This window comes from Arvicola amphibius, chromosome 17 (assembly GCF_903992535.2).
Source record: "Arvicola amphibius chromosome 17, mArvAmp1.2, whole genome shotgun sequence".
In the NCBI taxonomy this organism is placed as follows: domain Eukaryota; kingdom Metazoa; phylum Chordata; class Mammalia; order Rodentia; family Cricetidae; genus Arvicola; species Arvicola amphibius.
In genome coordinates this window covers 6,942,962-6,964,067 of record NC_052063.2, presented here as the reverse complement: position 1 = coordinate 6,964,067, position 21,106 = coordinate 6,942,962, and the positions used below count along the sequence as shown (strand labels likewise).

Below are 21,106 nucleotides of genomic sequence, written 5' to 3'. Positions count from 1 at the left end.
TCAGACTGGATGTTGTCTGTATGCTAATGAGGGTGACCTGACCTTTTTTGGGAGGAGGAGGGCCATGTTTGGGGTAGTTCTTTTTGAGACTAGCAAGCTTTCCATGGCTTTGAAGATGGGTCGTATAGTTTAGTACTTCATTCTAGACTCAGAGACCCCGTGTGCGGAGGCAAAAGTGTCTCCTTGGTTTTACAGTCACAGAAACACCCGAGGAATACTGTTTCCTGAGTGTTGCTCTCTTGTGGATAACATTTTCAGGTTCCTGATGCAGGGCGATACAGAGATGTCTTCGGCTGGGAATGAACTGCAGGCTGTTAGGCGGGATGCGAACTATTTCTTTCTCCCGCGTTGAGTGCTTTGCACTCTGGAAACATTGGGGATCTCTAGGTCATCGTATGACTGCACCATCTCTAGACAGCGAATGGGAACTTAATTCCCTGTCGGCCCTTTGCACCAGCGGGTGGAAACAGCTCTGAAAGGCAGCCTGATGGGAAAGTTGCTGTCCATGGTGGCATTACCAAGCCCCATTCAGCTGGACTAGAGAATTCGCACCCTGATGCTAAACATCTGGGAATAAAATTCAACACGGTACTAATGGAACCCTGGAAGAACCTCCGCACCTGCACACTGAAAGACGGAGGTATTGGGTGGGTGGGGGGAGGGCTGGAGATGGCTCAGCAGCTGAGAGTTGCTCTTGCAGAATACAGAGATTTGGTTCCTAGCGCACGCACGCGCACACACACACACACACACACACACACACACACACACACGGTACACACGGTACACACGGTACACACGGTACCTGACAGCTATATGTAACTCCACTTTCAAGGGACCTGATGCACACTTTTGGACTTAGGCAGGCATGCGGGGCATAGATGCACATTCAGACAAAGTACTCATGCATATCAAATGCAAACAAAATATAAATATAAATGCCAGCGTAATTTCCCACTACTTGAGGGAACATATCAAATAATTTACAGAGGAAAAGACGTTTTGCTCTGAACTCAAATATTCCAGAAAAGGTTCAAGATGTGAGACCTAGTTCCCAAAGCCTTTATATTACAGACAAGGAACTTGATCCCTAAAGGGGCTAAGTCATTTGACTAAGGGCCATCCTTATTGGAGGCAGGACAAAGTGACAGATCCTTGCTACTTGTCCAGACACTTGTCACAGTATTGTGGCCCTCCAGAAAACTCAGCGTCAGAATTCTTTTCCTTTTCTCTTGTAATTTTTGTTTCTTCTGCTAAAAAGTCATTCAAGTTCTCATTTTAAATTTGGAGACTATAAAGTCTCATGTTTCTTATCTTTAAAATACTCTAGTCATATCTTGAAATTTGCAGGCAAATGGATGGATCTAGAAAATATCATATTGAGTGAGATAACCCAGACCCAGAAAGACAAATATAATATGTATTCACTCATAAGTGGCTTTTAGACATAAAGAAAAACCAGCCTACAGTCCACAACACCAGAGAACCTAGACAACAAAGAGGATCCTAAGAAAGACATACATGAATCTAATGTACATGGGATGTAGAAAAAGATACGATCTCCTGAGTAATCTGGAAGCGGGAATTACAGGAGAAGGCAGAAGAAGAAAGGGAAGGAAGGGAGGGGAGTGTAGAAAAATATATAGCTCAATAAAAGCAATAAAAAATAAAGTACACATATAAAAATAAATCTTAAAATAAAAATACTCTAGTCATTTTAAATAATAGTTTTTCTTGCAAAATGATACAATTTAGAAAGAAAAAAAATCCCAACTCTTCATGATACAAACACTTAGCTCCAGAGAAAAGGAGAGCACTTGTTTCAGTCAGGAATGCAACCTTCTCAACATTAACTGATAATTTAAGGACAATCATCTTCTGTGGGACAGACTAAATTAGAGATGCTAGCTTCCTAAATTCTTCCTTTGCATAAAAAAGTAACCAGAGGATTGACTGATGATCCTAAACATGGTGACAACTTTTCCGAGACGCGTGTCAAAGATTGAGATGAGGTGCCTTGGTAAACGTTTAGATGAACAGTGTCTAATACCTTACCTGTTTGGTGGTAGCATACTGCATGGTTTGGCTCCTAAATGTGGGATTCTATCTGTGGATTCAAGTCATGGGTACACCACCTAAAAGATCTGTGATCTTATACACTCTACCTAACGCTTCCGAGCCTCGCCATTGCAATTTGTAAGATGAATGTGACCATAATGGGAGCCACCCCTGAGAGTGGTGGTCGGAAGGTAAGGGAGGTAATTATGTGTAATGGTCTTTTTGGTGCAGTAACTTGGCTGGGTGAACGTTCCCAGGCATCCAGACACGAACATAGGCATTGCTGAGGTGTTTTGTAGATGTAACTAAAGTCCACTGACCTCAAGGAGATTGGCTTAAATGATCTGGTTCAGTCAGAACTCTAAAAAGCAGAGCTGAGGATTCCATGAAGTAGAATGTAGTGGTTGGAACCTGCTCCCAAGAGTTCAGCCCACACATCCAAACAGACTTCAGACTTACCTGGGGAGACCACCCCCCTCACATAAGCTGATCTTTTCCAATACATCTCTTAGAACATGTATCCTACTGGATAGCTCCTCTGATTGAACCCTGACTGAGACACCATGCATGATAAAACAGTCACAATAGGGTTTGTAATATACCTGGAAAAGTTAGCTAAATTAAAAATTAAAAAAAAAAATACTAAACACCTCTTACAGTACTGAGATTGCTGCTTGAGTTTACAAAAGGAGTTCTGAGGATCTGGAGAGATGGTTCAAGGGTTAAGAGCCCTAGTTGCTCCTGTTGAGGACCTAGGCTTGATTCTCAGCATCCACAGAGGAGCTCAAAACCACCTGTAACTCCAGTTCCAGGGGGTCTCATGTCCTTTTCTGGCCTCTGTGGGCACGGTATGCAGGTGGTGCACAGATGTGCAAGCTGGCAAGGCACCATCGTACATAAAAGTAGCTAAACCTTAAGGGGAGAAGGAGGGGAGGGAGGGGGGAGGAGGAGGGAAGGAGATGGAAATTTTTAAATATAAAAAAAATAAACCATGAGAAAAAAAAAAACTTTGAATAGAATAGGGGCAATTATCTATTCGTGCGAATGACAGTTACCCCAATCAGAAATGGATTTAACGTTTTAGTAAAATATCCAGGACATGGAAAACGTGCTGGTAGTGTTGAGATCCCATCTGGAACTACGTCGGGGGAGTTTTGCAAAGTAGAGGGCGAGCTTCCTGAGGGAGGAAGATAATAAACACAAAGGCAGCTTCTCCTCTCCCAACACCACCTGAATACAAGGGGATTGGCTTCCAGGAATCAAGTATGGAATTCTGAGAACTAACACAGACTCAGGCATGACTTAATCTTCAACCAACTAAGATTACGTGCCTAGGAGAATGACTTTGAGGTCTTGTCGAAAGACATGCCCACCTGTAAGTATTGCAGTAAAATATTTCTTATCTCAATGCTAGCTTATCCTTGTATTCTACATTTTTGTGTCTTGAATTTTTTTTGTCATTTGTTTTGAGCAATCTTAAAGAAGGGAACTTCATTAAGAATTTCAGAATACTACTGGAAAACATGCAGGATACAAATGTATATATTCAGAACGGCATCTGTCCTTCAGAATTTTCATGTAAAGTTTGCAAAACAAGCCTGGGAATGCATCAGATAAACAAACAAACATCAGAGAGGTGGTCTTGGAAATGCTACTAAAAAGCGAGAAAGCCACAAGAAACCTTCTCTGCTCAACCTTAGCAAAGCCCAAAGCCAAAGTGTCAGTTTTACAAGTGTGTGATTTTTAACAGGCGTGTGTGCACGCCTGTGCTTTTCTGTGCATAAAGTACAGAGTGCTGTCCCAGGATTCTTAATACCTAATTAATGATTTTTTTCAAAGATAGTGATTAAAAATACTTTTACTGGTTTATTCATGCCTATGATCCAAATGATGAGGTGGCTGTTCAGTGATGAGAAGTTAAATTACAGAAGGGCTCTAGTCTTGTGGAACACTTTCTTTGGGTTATTACAGTTTATGGATTTCAGTTAACATGTAACCTTCCTTAGGAATAATGTTTTATTTCTTTTACTCTGAATTGGCCAGGGAAGTACCTTTTTGCTGACCTAGTAAGGTTTTTTTTTCCATTAACATTGCAATAATCATATTAAATTATGATTTCAATATAAATATAATTATAAGAAGGTGTGGTGTATGGTGCCTTGCTTACGTGGCCTTGTATGTATGTACAGCTCTTTTGATAAATGGGCATTAAGAAATTTACTGAGCCGGGCAGTGGTGGCGTGCGCCTTTAATCCCAGCATTTGGGAGGCAGAGGCAGGCAGATCTCTGTGAGATCGAGGCCAGCCTAGTCAACAAGAGCTAGTTCCAGGACAGGCTCCAAAGCTACAGAGGAACCCTGTCCCGAAAAATAAACAAAACAAACAACAAAAAAGAAATTTACTGAGCAAGTGAAAGAAATCTTAGGACATGATGAATTCTAGTTGCTGTCCGACTAGAAACAAGGAGAAATCAGACAACATAAACCTGGGGCTCAGAGGAGAGATACAAATCTACTGTCACCTGAGTCCTGGTAGCTGGAGGGCCTGAGAGTGGATTATCATCAACCACAGTTATCTGTAGAATAAGGTCAGGAACAAATGTCTGAGGTTAGAACTCTGGACAGCGACCCACGCTGTCCATCTTTTGTTGCGGGAGAACCACCCCAGCAGACGAGAAAAGTGGTGGGAAATCCCACCCACAAATCTTTTCAACACTGTGGATACATTTTCAGCAGACAGATTTCCAGAACTATACCACTGCAGAGATAAGCGTACAATCAATATGGATTTAGAATTTCTGCACTGTGGAGTTTTACCTCCCAGAATATAGGAAGCAGGGCTTGGGATTTTAAAAGAAAAAAAAAGAGAGATATGTTTTGATAGAGGGCACAGGGTAGAGATAAGAGGACATGAAGGAGACACAAAGAGAAAAGGGGGCGGGGAGAAACTGCATTGAGGGTGCAGGGGGAATGAGGTGTTCAGGAGAGTCTGGCATTGGGAAAGAAAAGAAAGGCTTTGGTACTAAACAACCCTATGTGGTCCTTAGTGGTGTGTGCCCACCGCAGAAGCAGCTCTGCTTTCTTGAGTGTGAGGTTTGTTTAGGAGTAACGAGACAGATAAAGGCATAGCCTGACTCCTGCTCTCAATAGATTTTTTGTTATTTTTATTGCCCTATTATGCTTCCATTGTGATAATAATAAAAGGGAAATCCCTTTGTTTAGACGGCAATTTGAAGACGATGTACAGACCTGCCTATTAACTGTAGTGTAGTTACAGATCTGACTGCCAGGCTGAGATGAGCCAGCCTGAGCAGAAGAGACCGAACACTTTTTCCTGAAGGCAAGCAGGCTTGGAATCCAGGGGGAATGGATGCAGACACCGAGGCCCATCTGCTGGAAATGTTCTGCCCCAGTCTCCTGAATTAAGACCTAGGGACTTTTTTTTTTTGTTAACTACATCCATGGCCAGAGCCACAAGCAGCTTCACTGAGCCATAGCTAAGCCCTCTGCTGGCAGCCATTGCTTACCACCAACCCCTGGGACTTAGTTTCAGCTGTGAGACACAGGTGGTAAGCACCTCACCTTTTAAACACTTCAACAGACAAGGCAGCCGTAGGCAACAGATGCAGCTACTTCCGGATGCAGCTAAGTGACCACCGTACACCCCGATCTCCCCAGGATGTTCCTTGTTAAATGGGTCAGACCACAAGGTCCACTTCTTGTTAGGAAAACGCATGCACTTAGCAGAGACCCATACTGGGAATTCCCGAGGATGGAACATGATACGAGAAGGCCCTGCAGCCTTGGCTCTGTGTTCCTGGGCAGCTTGACTGTCTCTCTGTGAGCAATTGCTTACCCTTAATGCACCCTCAGCTTCTGCATCTATAAAATAACGGCGATTGGTCTTTAAGGGTGTTGCTTAAGGCTGAAATGAGCATACCCCTGTGACACTCCAACACCACGCCGACAGCACAAATTACCCATCCAGAGAATGAATTCATCCTCGTATTCAATCATAAGCCTTCAGAATTGTGAAGCCCCTCTACCTTATCCCCAGAACTAAACAGCCAAGCTCACCCCCAGCACCTTCTCCCAGCTTATCAGCTGAGCAAGTGAGAAGGTGTGCAAGCACCCTGGAAAGTCTCTGCACTGAAGACAAGTAACAAAATCTCGGGTTTCTTTCCTCACTGGGATTTGGTAGAGGGATAAAGCAGCTTTTAAAGATTTTTGGTGATTGTATATAATATCGTAATTATCTAGCAGTGTATATTAAATATATTAAAATATGTTAGAGGAACAAAGGAAAGAAGAGTTACACAACAAACATAAATAGCAAATAGATCCGATGCCCGGAGTGGATCTCTGATCCATCGCCAGGTGAGGGTTCCGTCATTTTTGCACAGCGGTTCATTTGGAGAAGGACAGGACAGGGACTCCTTCTGGTCCCATTGAGAAAGAGGAGCCCTCCTTCCACTGGGTTTACTAAGTTGATGGACATGGCATTGCTAGGATATTGTTGAGGACAATGTTGGAGCGTCTACCTTTGGGTGAAGCTGGTGCAGAATCAGGAAGAAACAAAGACACCAAGTGAGAGGCTAGGTGTGGTGGTGCAAGGCCATGATTCCAGAACTATGGAAAATGAGGAAGGAGAATCCCAAATTCCAGGCCTGAGATTCAGTCTTAGAAACTAATCCATCACAAATATACACACACAAAAAAAGGAGAAGGGGGTGAGGACCTGGAGAGATAGTTTGATCAGAAAAGTATGTTGTGGAATATTATTTGAAGATGTGTTACATTCCCCATGGGAAGAGGAAATAGACAAGAACCCCAGAGAAAATTGGGAGCATGGTGGGGGGATAAGGGGAAGGAGGAGCAATAATATGAGCAAAGGGGTCAAGACCATGATTGGGATATCCAGAGAAACAGCTGACTTAAGCTAGTGGGTGCTCACTGACTCTGGACTGACAGCGGGGGACCTGCATAGGACAAAACTAGACCTCTGAATATGGGTGACAGTTGTGTGGCTTGGCCATTTGTGGGATAGCAGTGGGACCAGGATTTATCCCTAATGCTTGAACTTACTTTTTGGAACCCATTCCCTTTGGATAGATACCTTGCTCAGCCTAGATATAAGGGGGAGGGACTTGGTCCTGTCCCAAAGCGATAAGCTAAACTTGGTTGACTCCCCCCATGGGAAGCCTTACCCTCTCTGAGGAGTGGATGGAGGGTGGGGTGGGTGGAAGGTGAAGAGAACGGGAGGAAGGGAGGGAGAGGAAACTTGGACTGGCACGTAAAAGGAGAAAAGAGTGTCTGAAAAATAAATTTTTAAAAATCTGGCTAGAAAAGAAGCGAAGGTAGGACCAGGCATTTATAAGAAAGAATAAGGCTTTGTGTGTGTATTTATTTGGGAGCTGGGTGGTGGGTCCCCCAAAGAGCCAAGAACAATGCATAAAGAGTTAAAAACAAACCAACCAACAAAAGTGCTTGCCCAAGCAAGCATGAGGGCTTGAATTCAGATGTCTAAAACCAACGTAAAAGCCAGGTGTGACAACATGTGCCTGCAGTCCCCATACTGGGGAGCTTGACAGTCCTTGGGGGCTGCTGGCCAGCCAGTCTAGCTGAACCCATGAGCTTCAGATTCAGTGAGAAACACTCAAAATACAGCACAGCGAGTGATCGATGGAGGCGTCCAGTTGGCATCTGTGGGTGAGTCCCACCTTCACCCCAAGTGGATCGAGAGACTAAGGGATTCTAGTAGGAGCTTTTGGGGCTCAGGGTGCGGCAATGCCGAGAACATCCAGACATTACCCCTTATCTGAACTCAAAACTTTCTCATCTTGCTTGAGTCATTTTAAGTAAGGTTTCTGGCACGGGAAGTGTCCTGCCTGAGTTGGAAGGAAACTTAAATACAAGTATGACAATCTTCTCTGGTTGCCAGGGAGTCTTCTCTTCAATTTTTAACAAGGTACACAGCCAAAGCTTGGATTCTTCCAGCAACAGAGAGCTCATTACCAGTTGGAGAAAGCTAGTATGTTTTTTTTTCTTTTTCTGGCTTTCAACACAACAAATTTGTGTACTGAATGAATGTTTCCTTACTAAAGTTACCACTTGCTACATATACACCAGAGGGCATGTCCTGTGCTATAATAATAAGCGCACAATTACTTCATTTAATTTTCAAAAGTCACCTGAAGACACAAATGCTAATTTGGAAGCCACCACAGGAACTGTTATTCAGCTCTGGGCCAGCTTACCAGTTCTACTACTGGGCAGATCTCTCCACAACATGGCCGTCAACGACACCTGGCAATGCCGGCTCACCAGTGCAGAAAATGCCGTGCAAAGAGTCCTCCTCTTAGTAGTTCCTGAAGAATCCCTGTTCTCACCCTCCCTGAATGAACCACTGTGGATGAGTGGGGGAGCCCTCCGGTATGCCGGTGGATCATAGATCCACTCCGCGGTGAGCTTTTGGGGGAATATCAGGGGCTGAAGCAAGGACTATGACTTTTTCCTATCTCTTTATAAGGGGAGGATGGACTCGTGTAGATAGAGCAGTGTATTACTGGATGGTGGGTACAGGCCAGAGGGGGAAGGGATGTATTCAGATGAACCCTAGAAATTGAGCCGTATGGAGTAGAAATGGTGAGAAGCAAAGTGAGCAGGTAAAGATGAATGTTCTGGTTACCCCAAGAAGTCTGCTAAGTTGAAAGTGAGGGTCAGTAATTCCAAGGTCACTTGATAGCTCTCTATACGCCATTAAGAATTGTACTGAATCTCATTTGATATGAGGAAGCCATCAAGAACAAAATCGGATGCACAGCAGAAGAAATGCTTGAAAAGGGCCATTTTTGCAGAATCTTTCAATCCCAGGCCGTGTCAGGATAACACCTCAGGTTAATGGTCAGCCCCACAGCTGTCTTCATGCCTTTACCTCCTTCTTGTACCCCAGGAAGCAGAGGAAAGAGCAGAAAACTCAGCCTGAGAAGGCAGCTCCATTCTCCCAAGCCTCAGCTCCAGGACGCAAAGGGAAGTGTATACTGGCTGAAGATGTTTCCCAGTGTGGGAAGGAGGTACGCTGGGAAGGAACACACCTCTTGTGTACCTAATGTGTATCAGGCCCTTCAGATGCCTTGCTCCAGTAATTCTGCAGAACCTTGCCATGATTTTACTACGGCCTCTCTCCTGATGAAGAAGTTGTGGGGGACCTGAGAACATAGGCAGTTGTTTTTTTTTTTTTTTTTTTTTTTTTTTTGGTTTTTCGAGACAGGGTTTCTCTGTGGCTTTGGAGCCTGTCCTGGAACTAGCTCTTGTAGACCAGGCTGGTCTCGTACTCACAGAGATCCGCCTGCCTCTGCCTCCCGAGTGCTGGGATTAAAGGCGTGCGCCACCACCGCCCGGCCATAGGCAGTCTTTCTAAGACCAAGCAGTATACTAATTATTTCCCCAGAACAGTCAGTGGTAATGGCAGATCCTCCTTGTCTACTGGGGAGTACGTTCTGAACCCCAGTGGATGCCTGGAATCAAAGCTAATACCAGCCCCATACGAACTGTTTGCTCGTCTACATACGTGAATTTATTAATTGAGCACAGCAAGAGGTGGAAAACAATAACAGTAAAGTACACTGCAATGAAAAGTTATTTAAAACTCACTGATTGCTTATTTATGGAGTCTTCCACTTAATATATCTGGAATGCAGCTGACTGAAGGTAACCGAAACCACGAGAGAGGAGCTACTGTAGGAGATGCTTTTTCCCTTATTCACAACATACAAGTGTGCATCCCATCTTTGAAATAATCTGTGAAGTTGGAGTCTTAATATTGCTATTATATAGGCTAGGAAATTGTGCCCTATTGATGTCACTGGCTCAAGGTCACACTAGGTAAGCACAACCAGAGAGAGAGAGAGAGAGAGAGAGAGAGAGAGAGAGAGAGAGAGAGAGAGAGAGAGAGAGAGAGAGAGAGAGAGAGAGAGAACGAATGAATATGCACCAGTTCCCAGTGTCATGTGTTTTCCCATAACTCCTGCCTGGGGCAAAGTGTTAAAAGCTGGTCTTGCCCACACGGACAGTATTAGCTTGGCTGTAAAACATCCCTTCTCTTGAACCATGCCCCAGCCCGATGCTTGGTGATGGCTGGTATTACTCCCTTATTGTCTCACAGCATAGAGACTCCAGAGAAAAAGTAAATCACGGATCTACATACATGAAGTAGAGGGGATGATCCTTAAGGTACCCCAGCCCCTTCCTACTGAACCATTCGGGGTAGAATCTATTTAATCTCTTAGGTACACACACACACACACACACACACACACACACACACGAGTCTCTGGGGCTCTTTAGGACAATGAGGACTCTCTGGGTTGAAGTAATGAGGGAAGCCCATTAACTCTTTCAGGCCATTAGGCTATCATTTGGTAAATTACTACTTCCCTCTAAATGGTTCCTAGTGGGTATGGAGGGCGAGCGCGTCCTAATTTGCCTCTTCCATCTTTCAGCTGCGTTCTCCAATTATGATAGAGCACCAGAAGATGTTTAATAACGGCTTTCTTCTGGATCCATGAACACACTTACCTTTATGAAAATCCCGCTGCTCTAAGGAAATGTGTGCCCTCAACCCTACGTGTCAGGGGAAAGGGGCTGCAGGCTTCTTCTGAGCAGTGGTCAGGATGTCTCCTGCCTTAGCCTTTTGGCATATGTATGATAAAAACCTTTTCTAACTGGGGTGGGCCGGGAGCCCCCCCCCCCAGGGAAAGAAGAGACAGTTCTGGTCTGAGAAGTCAGCGCCTCCTCTGTGTGCATTCCATGGGAGATGCATTTGAAGGGCAGGGTGCTCCCTTCAGACCGGCTTCACCCTGTCATGCCTGAGCGCTGTCAGTGCACTGAACTGAGAACAATCCCCTCCCTGGCAGAGCGCTGGAAGTGTTGGCACTGTCCTTTGCGCTCATAAATCTGGGGCCGCTAAGTAAAAGCCCTATAACCGTGCGAGGGCTCAATGTGATTATGTAACAACGGTTATACCAATAGAACTTTGCGTTTACACAGCAGTCAGAGATTTGGAAGCCTTTGCATATTGGTTATTTTAAGAATTTGTTTTACCCTCCCCCTTTACTGAAATATAATTGGCAAATGAAAACTTGTCAAGGTGTGTAATTATGAATGTGTGTATGAAATGACTCCCGCAAACAAACAAATCCATCATCCTGTATAGGTTTTCTTTCCTTGCCTTCTTCCTCTGTATACATTGAGAATCTTTAAGACCCTTAGTGAATTTCAAGTACATGATACATTATTAATGAGTTATTATGCCTGTATATATTATTATTAACAAGTTATTATGTGGTATATTAGGTCTCCAAATTTGTTCACTTTTTTTCTATATATATGTGTGTGGCACATGTACAGACATGTATGCAGGTGCACATGCCTACGTGTATGTGTGTGGTATATGTACAGACGTGTATGTAGGTGCACATGCCTATGTGTTTGTGTGTAGCATATGGACAGATGGATGTGTATGCAGGTACACATGCCTATGTGTATGTGTGTGGCATATGTATAGACGTGTATGCAAGTGCACATGCCTATGTGTTTGCATGCAGAGGCCAGAGGAAGATATCAGGAATCCTCTATTATTCCCCACTTTAGTTTTTGACACAAGGTCTCTCCTTGAACTGGAAGCTTCTGTTCCAATGGCTGGCCTTCAAGATCCTGGGATCCATCTGTCTCCAACCCCCCAATGCTGGGACTACAGGCATGCACAGTGATGCATGATTTTTTTTTTAATGTGGGTCCCAGGGATTTGAACTCTGGGCTCCATGCTTTACAGCAGCAAGCACTGTTATCCACTGAGCCATTTCCCAGACCCCTTACACCACCAACTCTGTCTCTTAGACCAACCTCGGATTTGAGGATCTATTGTTGATAAGGTTGGCTTTCTGGCCATGTTCCAGGATTATCTCCGAAGGCCTATCATGGCTGGTTTTGCTTGTCAGCATGATAGCATAGAGAATTACCCAGGAGACACGCCTCTGGGCACTTCTGGGAGGGTGGTTCCAGAGATTAACTGGGATGGCAGGGAGGCCTGCTCTCAAAGAGGTCTGAGGAAAAGTCAGTGTGGACTTGCTGCCTTCCTTTCTTCTCCCCGAGTTGTCCATCACTGCAGATGCCATCCTCCACTGCCATTAGACCCAGGCTTCTTTGGCCTTCCTATGTGGACTCGACGCTAGCATTTTCTTTAGGGAACTTCCAGGCTCTCAGCACTGACTTGGAACTGCTGAAGTGTTCCCAATGGGTTCTGTCTTTTCAGGGAACAGGCAGCTGTTGTTGGCTTCCTCTGACCCTATCATGCAAGCCAATAAAGACCATTTTTATATTATATACACATCCAATCCATTCTGTTCCTCTAGAGAACTCTGCCTGACACAGGGCCTGATGTTTAGATGAAGGCTCTGAAGCTACGGCCCATTTATTCTGGACATTTCGACTTTGAATTTGCCTTTTGTACGTGAAACCTGCTGGGACATGGGGCCACCTGCTGGCGCTTGGAGTCTCAAGTGGCAATGCCCCTGTGGTCCTGGGATGAAGTTCCAGTTCCCGGTTCTCTATCCTCACACAGCCTCTTCTCTCTAGCTTGTCCCACAACCGCTGCTACTCCTTGTTTGGGTAGCATTATTTGGCATTAACAGGAGTTGGCCTGCATTCAGTCCTTTTCCTTCTTTTTCCCCCCCACTGCTGGTACACAAAGGAGCTTTACATGGAGGGATCCTCACCCCGTGGCTTCTTGGGTTTTCTCCCTAGGCAACTCAGTACAGATCTCTCACCCAGTCTATACGTCAGCATCCCCGAGAGGCACCATTTGTCTACTGCAGGTCAGAGAGACCAGGGTGTGGGGAAGGGAGACTGGCTCTCTTGCCCCCGCCTGTGCTTTCGCTGGACTTTGCGAACTATATAGCAAGCACGACAGTTGACATTCATCACGTTGTCTGCGTGAAACAGACGGGGACGGGGATGATGGTGGGGCTAGGTTTGTTTCTGCCGTTATCATTCCCAGAGGAAGCTGCCATTGCCGTCTACGAGATTCGTACTAGGAACAGCTCGACAGTCCGTCGTCCAGTGAGCCTTACGGCAAATATTCGAGGCAGGGCTTGTTCACAGAGGTGGCTCCCTAGCGGCCCGGCGTTTCTGTTTCCTCATCTATAAAACTGGCCGAGTAATGCATGCTCCTAGAGACAGTGTGCGGATGAGATGTGAGGGTGTGTGGTGCATCGAGAGCTCTGCCCGCCCGTGCTGTTCCAGCACTGTCTTTGTTTGGAGAAATACTCCAAACACCGACGGGAGGTGGGGTGACATCTCATGGTGACCCAGAGGACTGCTCAACTTGTGCACATCTGACGCAATGTTTGCATTGTTCCAAGAGGAAGGGGGCGTCGGTGAGGGCAAGGTCTTCATGGGGGTGGGGGGGGGGACGGGGGAAAGATAGTAATGGCAATGTAGTCTTTGGTGAAGGGAAGTTAGGGATGGAGCTTTCCGTGAGCCGCTCGCATGGAGTTTACGTTGACCCTCTCCAGCCGGCCACCCTCAGGAAACCTTCAGTCAAGACGAGGAATCTGACTGCTGCTCTGGTGTGCGATCAGGTTACCACAGGGGGAAGGAGGCCGAGATTCACATCCATGTTGGCATTAAATGGGAACAGAGGGCAGGAGCTGGAGGATGCGCGCGGAGCTAACGCTGAGTCAGAATCTCACCCCCGGACCACTTCTTCTCAGGGTACTGGGGAGGTCCTTGACAGGGGTTTTTATTCCTTTACAAGCCCCTCCACCAGGCTCAAAACACAGCAGACGCTGAAATGTTGGTGCTGACCAGTATGGGCAGTATAGTGTATGCCAATGAAAAGAAACGAAACGCAGTGTGGTGCCACTGTTTCGAGGACCCTGTGATGTAGGACTTAGTCTCTTTCACGTATTGATAAGCTTTAGGAAGCTCCAAGAGGCTAAGAAACTTGGCTGGTATCTATGGAGATAGCTAAATAATGGCACAAACCTGCATTCAACACAGACTGCTTCCTAGTCATGTAGCCTCCTGGAGCATATTTTATTGAATTTTGCGATGACCTATAGAGATGTGTGCTTTAAAATGCCACCAAAATTAAGAAAGTGGAAACGAAGGGATTGTAAGCCATCCTCCAGAGCAAAGAGTAGAGACGCGGAAGGAAGAGTAGACCCTGAAGCGAGGGTACTCAGCCCAGCCCAGCCGCACCTCAGGTGACCGCGGAACTGTACTTGTATTAGTCGTTGGGCTGTAATGGCACCAGAAGCGGAAAAGTGTGCCAGGAAGCTGCAACCCGCTGCTCAAGAAAAAGCTGCCTCCAACGTGTCTGGGAGCGCGGTTCTGGCTTCCTGAGTCAAGTTCAAAGGAGCGCATGAATAATTGGCTGCGGCTACCCTTTAAGCGGGTGCCAGCTCTCTCTGTTCAGGTTGATACATCTCCAGACCGCAGGGAGCCGCGAATCAGCTGCCAGCAGCCAACGGTCTTGCGAGCATTCGTAACCAGACCAGGTGCTGATCCATCAAGCTAATTAGCAGCCTGTGGGCCACAGTTAGCTGGAGAGGTAGCGGCTTTTAACTCTTTTCCTGACAGACCCTGTGTGTTCTGAACAATGTTCTGTCAGGAGACCCACGAAGAAGAAAGTATGTGGGATTCAAAAGGAGGGAGGACCGGGAGGAAGTACATGTTTTCTTTAAGTGAGACGGGAGGGCAAAAGAAGTAAAATAGACGCATGTACGCACACATGACATTTGGTAATACTTCACTTTACTTAGGACACTGGCCCTACCACAGAATGGGCAGTCAGTAGCTATTCATTCTCAATGATAACGATATAGTGATATTCAAAACAAATAATAAGCAGGAGAAAATGGGACAGAAACACAAAGGAGTAAGAGATCCAGCTTGGTGGCACCTAACATGAATTCGGTCATCTGGCTCCCCAAAGAGCAGAGGCACCAGAGTCAGCTTCCATTGCAAACAGGAGATGTCTTGAGAGTTCAGAAAAATGGAAGGCTGACTTTAACTTGTTCAGGAAGCAGATGGAATACACTAGAAAAAGTGTCACTGCGAATTGCCCAGATGGATGACCCACTGCGTAGGTCAGCAGAGTACAGAGGGTCTTAGGCGATCTGGAGGGATGTTGTTAATAGTGCATTTAGAATTAGTTTTATTGTGATGAGAAAAATGGTAAAATAGAATTCACAGTCAAGCCAACATGGCTCCAAATGTCTTCCCTGGTACACGGGAAACATTCCACTGCCAATTTGTTCAATATTTATGACTTTAGTGAGGTTTTGTTGATCGTAGATCCAAACGTCTCCTTTGGAACTGCTCCAGTCCATGATCTAGAAAAACGTGAGATGATGAAGTCGCCCAGCCCTTGAGGTCGCCAAACAGGAACATATGAGAAAAATGGAAGGCAGGATGCTGGCGGCAGCCTTCAGACAGTGCTAACATTCACAGGGACGTTTGCATGGGCTCCGTGTCAACATATGGAGAACCCAGGAAGGGAATCAACAGAAGCAGGGTTTCAGGGGCACCCTATCGCCACCATCTGGAGATTAACTCCATGATAGATTTTTTTAAAAAAATAAAAGCTGTGTTATCTTACTGATGAACTTTGTATCAATGACAAGATCCTAGCTAAGGTTCTCTCTAGAATGATTTACTCCGCGACTGTTTGCTGCCTGATTCTAGGGTTAAAAACAGATTTACGCTTTGCTGAAAAAAACCAGTGCCGTTGTATTTGCAGAATTAAAGGAGGAAGGTGATAAAGCTGAGATGATTCCAGCAGTGTCAGAGACCTAAAGAAAGCATTATAGAGCTGGAGGAGGTGACGACAGACGGGTAGCAATGTCAATTCTATCCCTGAGAAATTAATCTACGTGTTGAGGTCACCAGCATCATCTTTCCCCAAATATTTACTAAGTGAAATCTCATTGAGTGGTTCCTTAGGGAGAGCAGGGCTAGGAGTTGGATTACTTATGCTGTGAGAAATTAAAGCACTACCTTGACTATAATCAATTTGGAGACTGTGATCTTTTAAATGGACTATGGCAGGTGATTCGGGGTCAATAGACCACTGGATTCATGCCAGATGCTAATTCTGCATAATACATCCTGTATGCAATGCAGCTGAGGTACAAGTCTGTACTGTGGTCTCCACACACCCCGACTGTCTGCTCTCCTAAAAGCAGGATCCCCATGTCTCCCCATCCCTGCAAACAGTCTGTGGTTTGGTCCGAGCTAACCCCTTGAGTGCTTCCTGAAAAACTCATTTATTATTAGCAAAAAGGAAGAATGACCACACCATACTTAGGGCCCTGTTCGAATCTACCTCTTTAGCCTCAGCTTGGGGATTTCGTCAGTCAGATCCTTTGCTCTGCCTCCAGGGAAGCCTTTAACTGGGAACCTTGTCTATGGGGCTTTCTCTGCCTTTACCCAATTCTCTGCCTGGCTAACTGTCCTTTCACCCTCTCCTGAAAGTGTTCCTTGACAACTCAATCAAACTCTGCCCTTGCATTGGTGCCAGGCAAATGCTCTATTAATTGCATCCTAGTTCTCACTGGAGCCCCGCGAAGCAGAGACTGTTACAGTCTCTATTTTAGAAACAGAGACATCTAAAGACAGGGTGCTAAGACACTTATTTACAGTCACAGAGAAGCAGCAGAGCTGTGGCTACAAACCAGGGCAGCCTGGCTCCGGCATGTCTGCTCCTCTGAGCACAGGGACTCTAGGCTACCCCACAGTGGCCTGAGCACAGACCACTAGAGAACAGGCTATCTCACACTACAGCCCTGTTGTGATCCTCCTCTTCCTGTGCTATCCAAAGCCAACCAATTGCATAGCGCCTATCCCAGGCATTGTTTTGCTCCAACTAAGCCCTTCCTGATTTCACTATGCCCCACATTAGGGTGTGTGTGTTTCCGTCACGGTCCACACCAGACTTCCCAATACTAGAACACTTGTCAGAACACATGCTTGCTTGTCTGTCTGAACTCTTGGAAGACTCATCTGTTAGTATGCAGAGCAGTGTCTGATGACAGAGCCACCATTTAACAAATATTTGTCTGGACAATAGACGGCTTCTGCGGTGGCAGCGGCAACATTTCATTCTGTCGTGCTGGCTTCCAGCCTTTAAATATTTATTTTATTTTAATCTCTGCATGCGTGCGTGTGTCTGTGTGTGGGTATGTGGGTGCCCTCAGGGTCCAGAAGAGAGTATCGGATCCTCTGGAGCTGGCACCGTGGGCTGATGTGTGAGCTGCCTGACATGGGTGACAGGAACTGAATTCTGGTCCTCTGCAAGAGCAACAAGTGCTCTTAACAGCTGAGCCATCTCTCGAGCTCCACGGCTTCTAACATCTGCAAGTAAATTAAAGATAAAAGGTCCGCGGAAATCCCAGGGGAACTGCAGCAAATGCTTAGCTCCAGTTCAGAAAGAAGCCAGGCTCTTGTTAGCTCATCTTTATCTCATTTATCACTATTTGTTTCTATTTTTCTATTTTTTTTTAAATTTGAGCACCTTTAGGTAGAGATTGTTTTATTTCTCCACATTCTGCGCCGTACTCAGTCACAAGTCCCACTTCACTGATTTGCAGCGTCAAGGCCTTTGGTATGAGATGTCCAATTCAGTACAACCCACACTCCCCGGCCCTTCAGCAAAGCTCCCGAGTCCGTGCAGAGCGGACTCCACTTTCCTCATTAACTTATCCCACTTAGAAACACGTTCCACTCTCTGACACCATCATCTCGTTGAGTCTAGTTCTTAGTCTGACCCAAGACCCTCAGGGCTCAGCACCATCCTCTGTGGATTTCATACGTGATGCTGCAACAGACGTGGGCTTAGAAAGATACCAACGCAGAGGGGAAACGGCACGCAGCAACACAAGGGGAAGGCAGCCATCTATAAGCCGAGGACAGAGCCTCCCGAGGACCTAGCCTGCTGACACTTTGGTTTTAGACGTCTAACTTCTGGAACTGTGAGGATACATTTGGGCTGTTGCACTTCATTTGGACAGCCCTAGCAAATTCACACGGTGCTCAGAAATATTCTCAAGAAAAATGTATGGTTGAATAAACAAAGATTAATTTTCCCAGTGAACCCCAGTGATGGTGAGAAGCTTGCCAGAAACACAAAGTGGCGAATGAGCAGAAGCAAGCCTAAAATCCAGCTCCCTCCCTCCCCACCTGGCTCTCAGCAACCACGGTTTGCATGCACAGGGGTCCCTGGAGGCACTGCCTTCCTATCGAACACCCCCACACAGTCACACATCCCTGACATTACTCGTGCATGTTTGCCGATTCTCGGATCTCTCAGAGGAAAGCCCCGTGGAAGGTGCTCCCATTATTCCGGAAGTAATAAAAGTTGTAGTCATAATATATAGGAAGAAAAGAATGATTCATCGCTGAGCCATCGAGCCATGGGGAGCAACCCGCGGTTTAAGGCAGACAACCAGTGGAGGTAAGTCAGGGTGATGTCACAACCAAGTAGACAAATGCCTCCTCGGTGGGCTGATCCCAAAGAACAGCGCAATTAAATCAGCTCACTCCTGAGCATCTTCTACATCTGTGAGTTGCTGCTCCCCATCTTGGCAGCCCCCACTGAGGGGCGATAAAAGGGGGTGACAGGAAGCAGCATTCTACCAACATGCCCCACGTGGGAAGAAGGGTTTTCAGATTGCTACCTAGCCAACGAACATTATTTACGAAGACATGTTCTGGAGGGGTCACACATACTCAGACACCCACCCACTGAGTCGAGGCTAGAGTTTTCTTTTCAGAATGGAATTACAGATACTCAGAAGACTTCAAACTATGACAGCATGGACCACCAAATGTCAAAACCGGATTAGGGAAGCAGGTATGCGACTGGGTGAAACGCCCTTAGCTGCAGCCCTAGAAACGTCCTGCAACTCCCCGACCCTAAGTTTTAGCTTCTTCTTTAGAGAACAGCACATCATCCTTCATTCAAGAGTTACAAGATCAGTGAGTGCTTGTGACTAGGTTTCTATGCCACATGACATGTTTACACGCCATTATTATAGAAGTATTGGCACATGCTAAGTTACTCAGCCCTTACAAGAGCTAAATTTTACTGTTGCTACCATTTTACAAAAAAAATAAGCCAACTAAGCCAACTAATGGAGGGAGAGGTGAAGCAGCTGTTCTCAGAGTCACACAGCTAACAAGGGCCTAACGGGGGCCTAAGAAGATCCAGGTGGTCGTGACTGCAAAGGTTCAATTCCCGCTCTTCAACAGGACGTGTGATCCCCCCCTCCCCCCCGCACAAACTGGAGAGCTAGTGCCCTATACACACACATTTCTGCCTCACAGTTTTAGCTAAAGGACACAGGAGAGGATGTCATTGGCCCTCAGTGACAGAACGCTTTCAATTTCAGCTTAAGTGTCACCTGCGTGAAGCTAGGGGAAGAAACTTACACAAAAGGTGACATTACAAGTTCAGAAGGCTGCTCTTTTGTTTGTCCTCTTAATTAACACATAGCAGTTGTGTGCATTTATGGGGTTCAGTGTGGCATTTCAATACCTGTATAAACTGCAGACTGGTCAAACCACCATCACGGGGGTTTGTGTGTCCTGATCGCTTCTGTGTGTTTTCTGCCTTCAGTGCCTCTGTTTCTTCCTGAAGCACCCAATAGACTATTGGGAACTAGTCACCCTGCGCTAAGGAACACCAGAACTTATTCCTCCTGTCACACGGTGGCTTCTTAACAAATTTAGTATCAGCTGAGCTCATTTAATTGAGTGGAGAGTCGTTTATCCCAGCCAATGAATCTCACAATACCGAAGATGCCCCACTGCTTGGTGAGCTGCGATGAGCCCAGGGCTGCTGATCACTCAGTGAGGGAAATACTGCATGAATGAAGAAGAAACAGGATTCGGGATAATACGGAGAGATGGGGACAGAAACCAACTCTTGTTGAACAGCAACTTCATTCCAGACCCTCTCTAGGCACCTGCTCTTCACTGTTTCCTTTAATTCTTTCAGAAACCCAATCATTCAATAAACACTTTCTGGCCAAGTGTGGTAGTGCATATCTATAATCCCAGCACCCAGGAAGCTGAGACATTAGGAGCTCAATGAGTTCAAAGCCAGCCTGGGTTAATCAGTGAATCCCGGACTAGTCTGGACTACGATGTGAAACATTTGTTTTAAATGCAAGCAAACACTGTGGTCCCTGGTCCTCTGGGAGACACTGGGGTTACAAAATGAAATATATCCTGGTTCCTGAGCCCCTAAGCAAAGCAAAGGCCATAAAGAAAAGCAGAGAAGCCATCCGAGGTCAGTGTGGTACTTTGCTATGAGGATGCGTAGACAGGAACCGTGCTGTAATTGCTAAGATGATACCTGCCCGGTCTGCAGCTTCTGCATACAGGACACCTGCATTGTGCACCAGGCAACACCACCACCACTCCCTCACAGAGAGTCTCCAAGTCCCTTCACAGAGCAGGTTGTGACTCTACTATGTGAGCGAATCTTCCTCTTAGGAGGCTACATTTGAGTAGAAGAAACATTGAACAATTGACTACAGGGGTGGAAACCAAGAAGGTGCTCAGAAAAGACGGAGTGGAATAAAGCGAGGCTAAGCGGACCACGCATGCGTGAACGGTACACGTCAGCAGGATCTACAAGCGGATGAGCTACGCGAGGAAGCTAGTCGGTTCAGGGAAGGCAAGAATGTGGAATGAGAGGGTACTCAATGTACCACAGCTTATTTAAACCTGTCTCCCTGATGCTAGATCATTCCGATTTTCTGTATTAAAATGAATACCGTGAGGAGTATCCTTATATATCAATATATGTGGCACCTGTGATTAGTTTCGCAAGCTGTCCTTGGGTTATAAGGCGTTTCCACCTTAAGTTTCCTGAGATAAGCTGCATCTTCATCTTTCTTTCCTGGTAGGTAGAATAGGTCTTCTACTTCTTTCAGTATGACATAAGTGTGTGTGTGTGTGTGTGTGTATCTATTTGTATGT

At 45.8% G+C, this 21,106-nt stretch overlaps 1 protein-coding gene across 14 annotated transcripts in view; it reads right to left on the bottom strand.

The window, feature by feature from the left end:
• Anks1b (ankyrin repeat and sterile alpha motif domain containing 1B) overlaps window positions 1–21,106 on the bottom strand; it is an 896,366-nt gene that overhangs the window by 141,270 nt on the left and 733,990 nt on the right. The window lies entirely within an intron of this gene.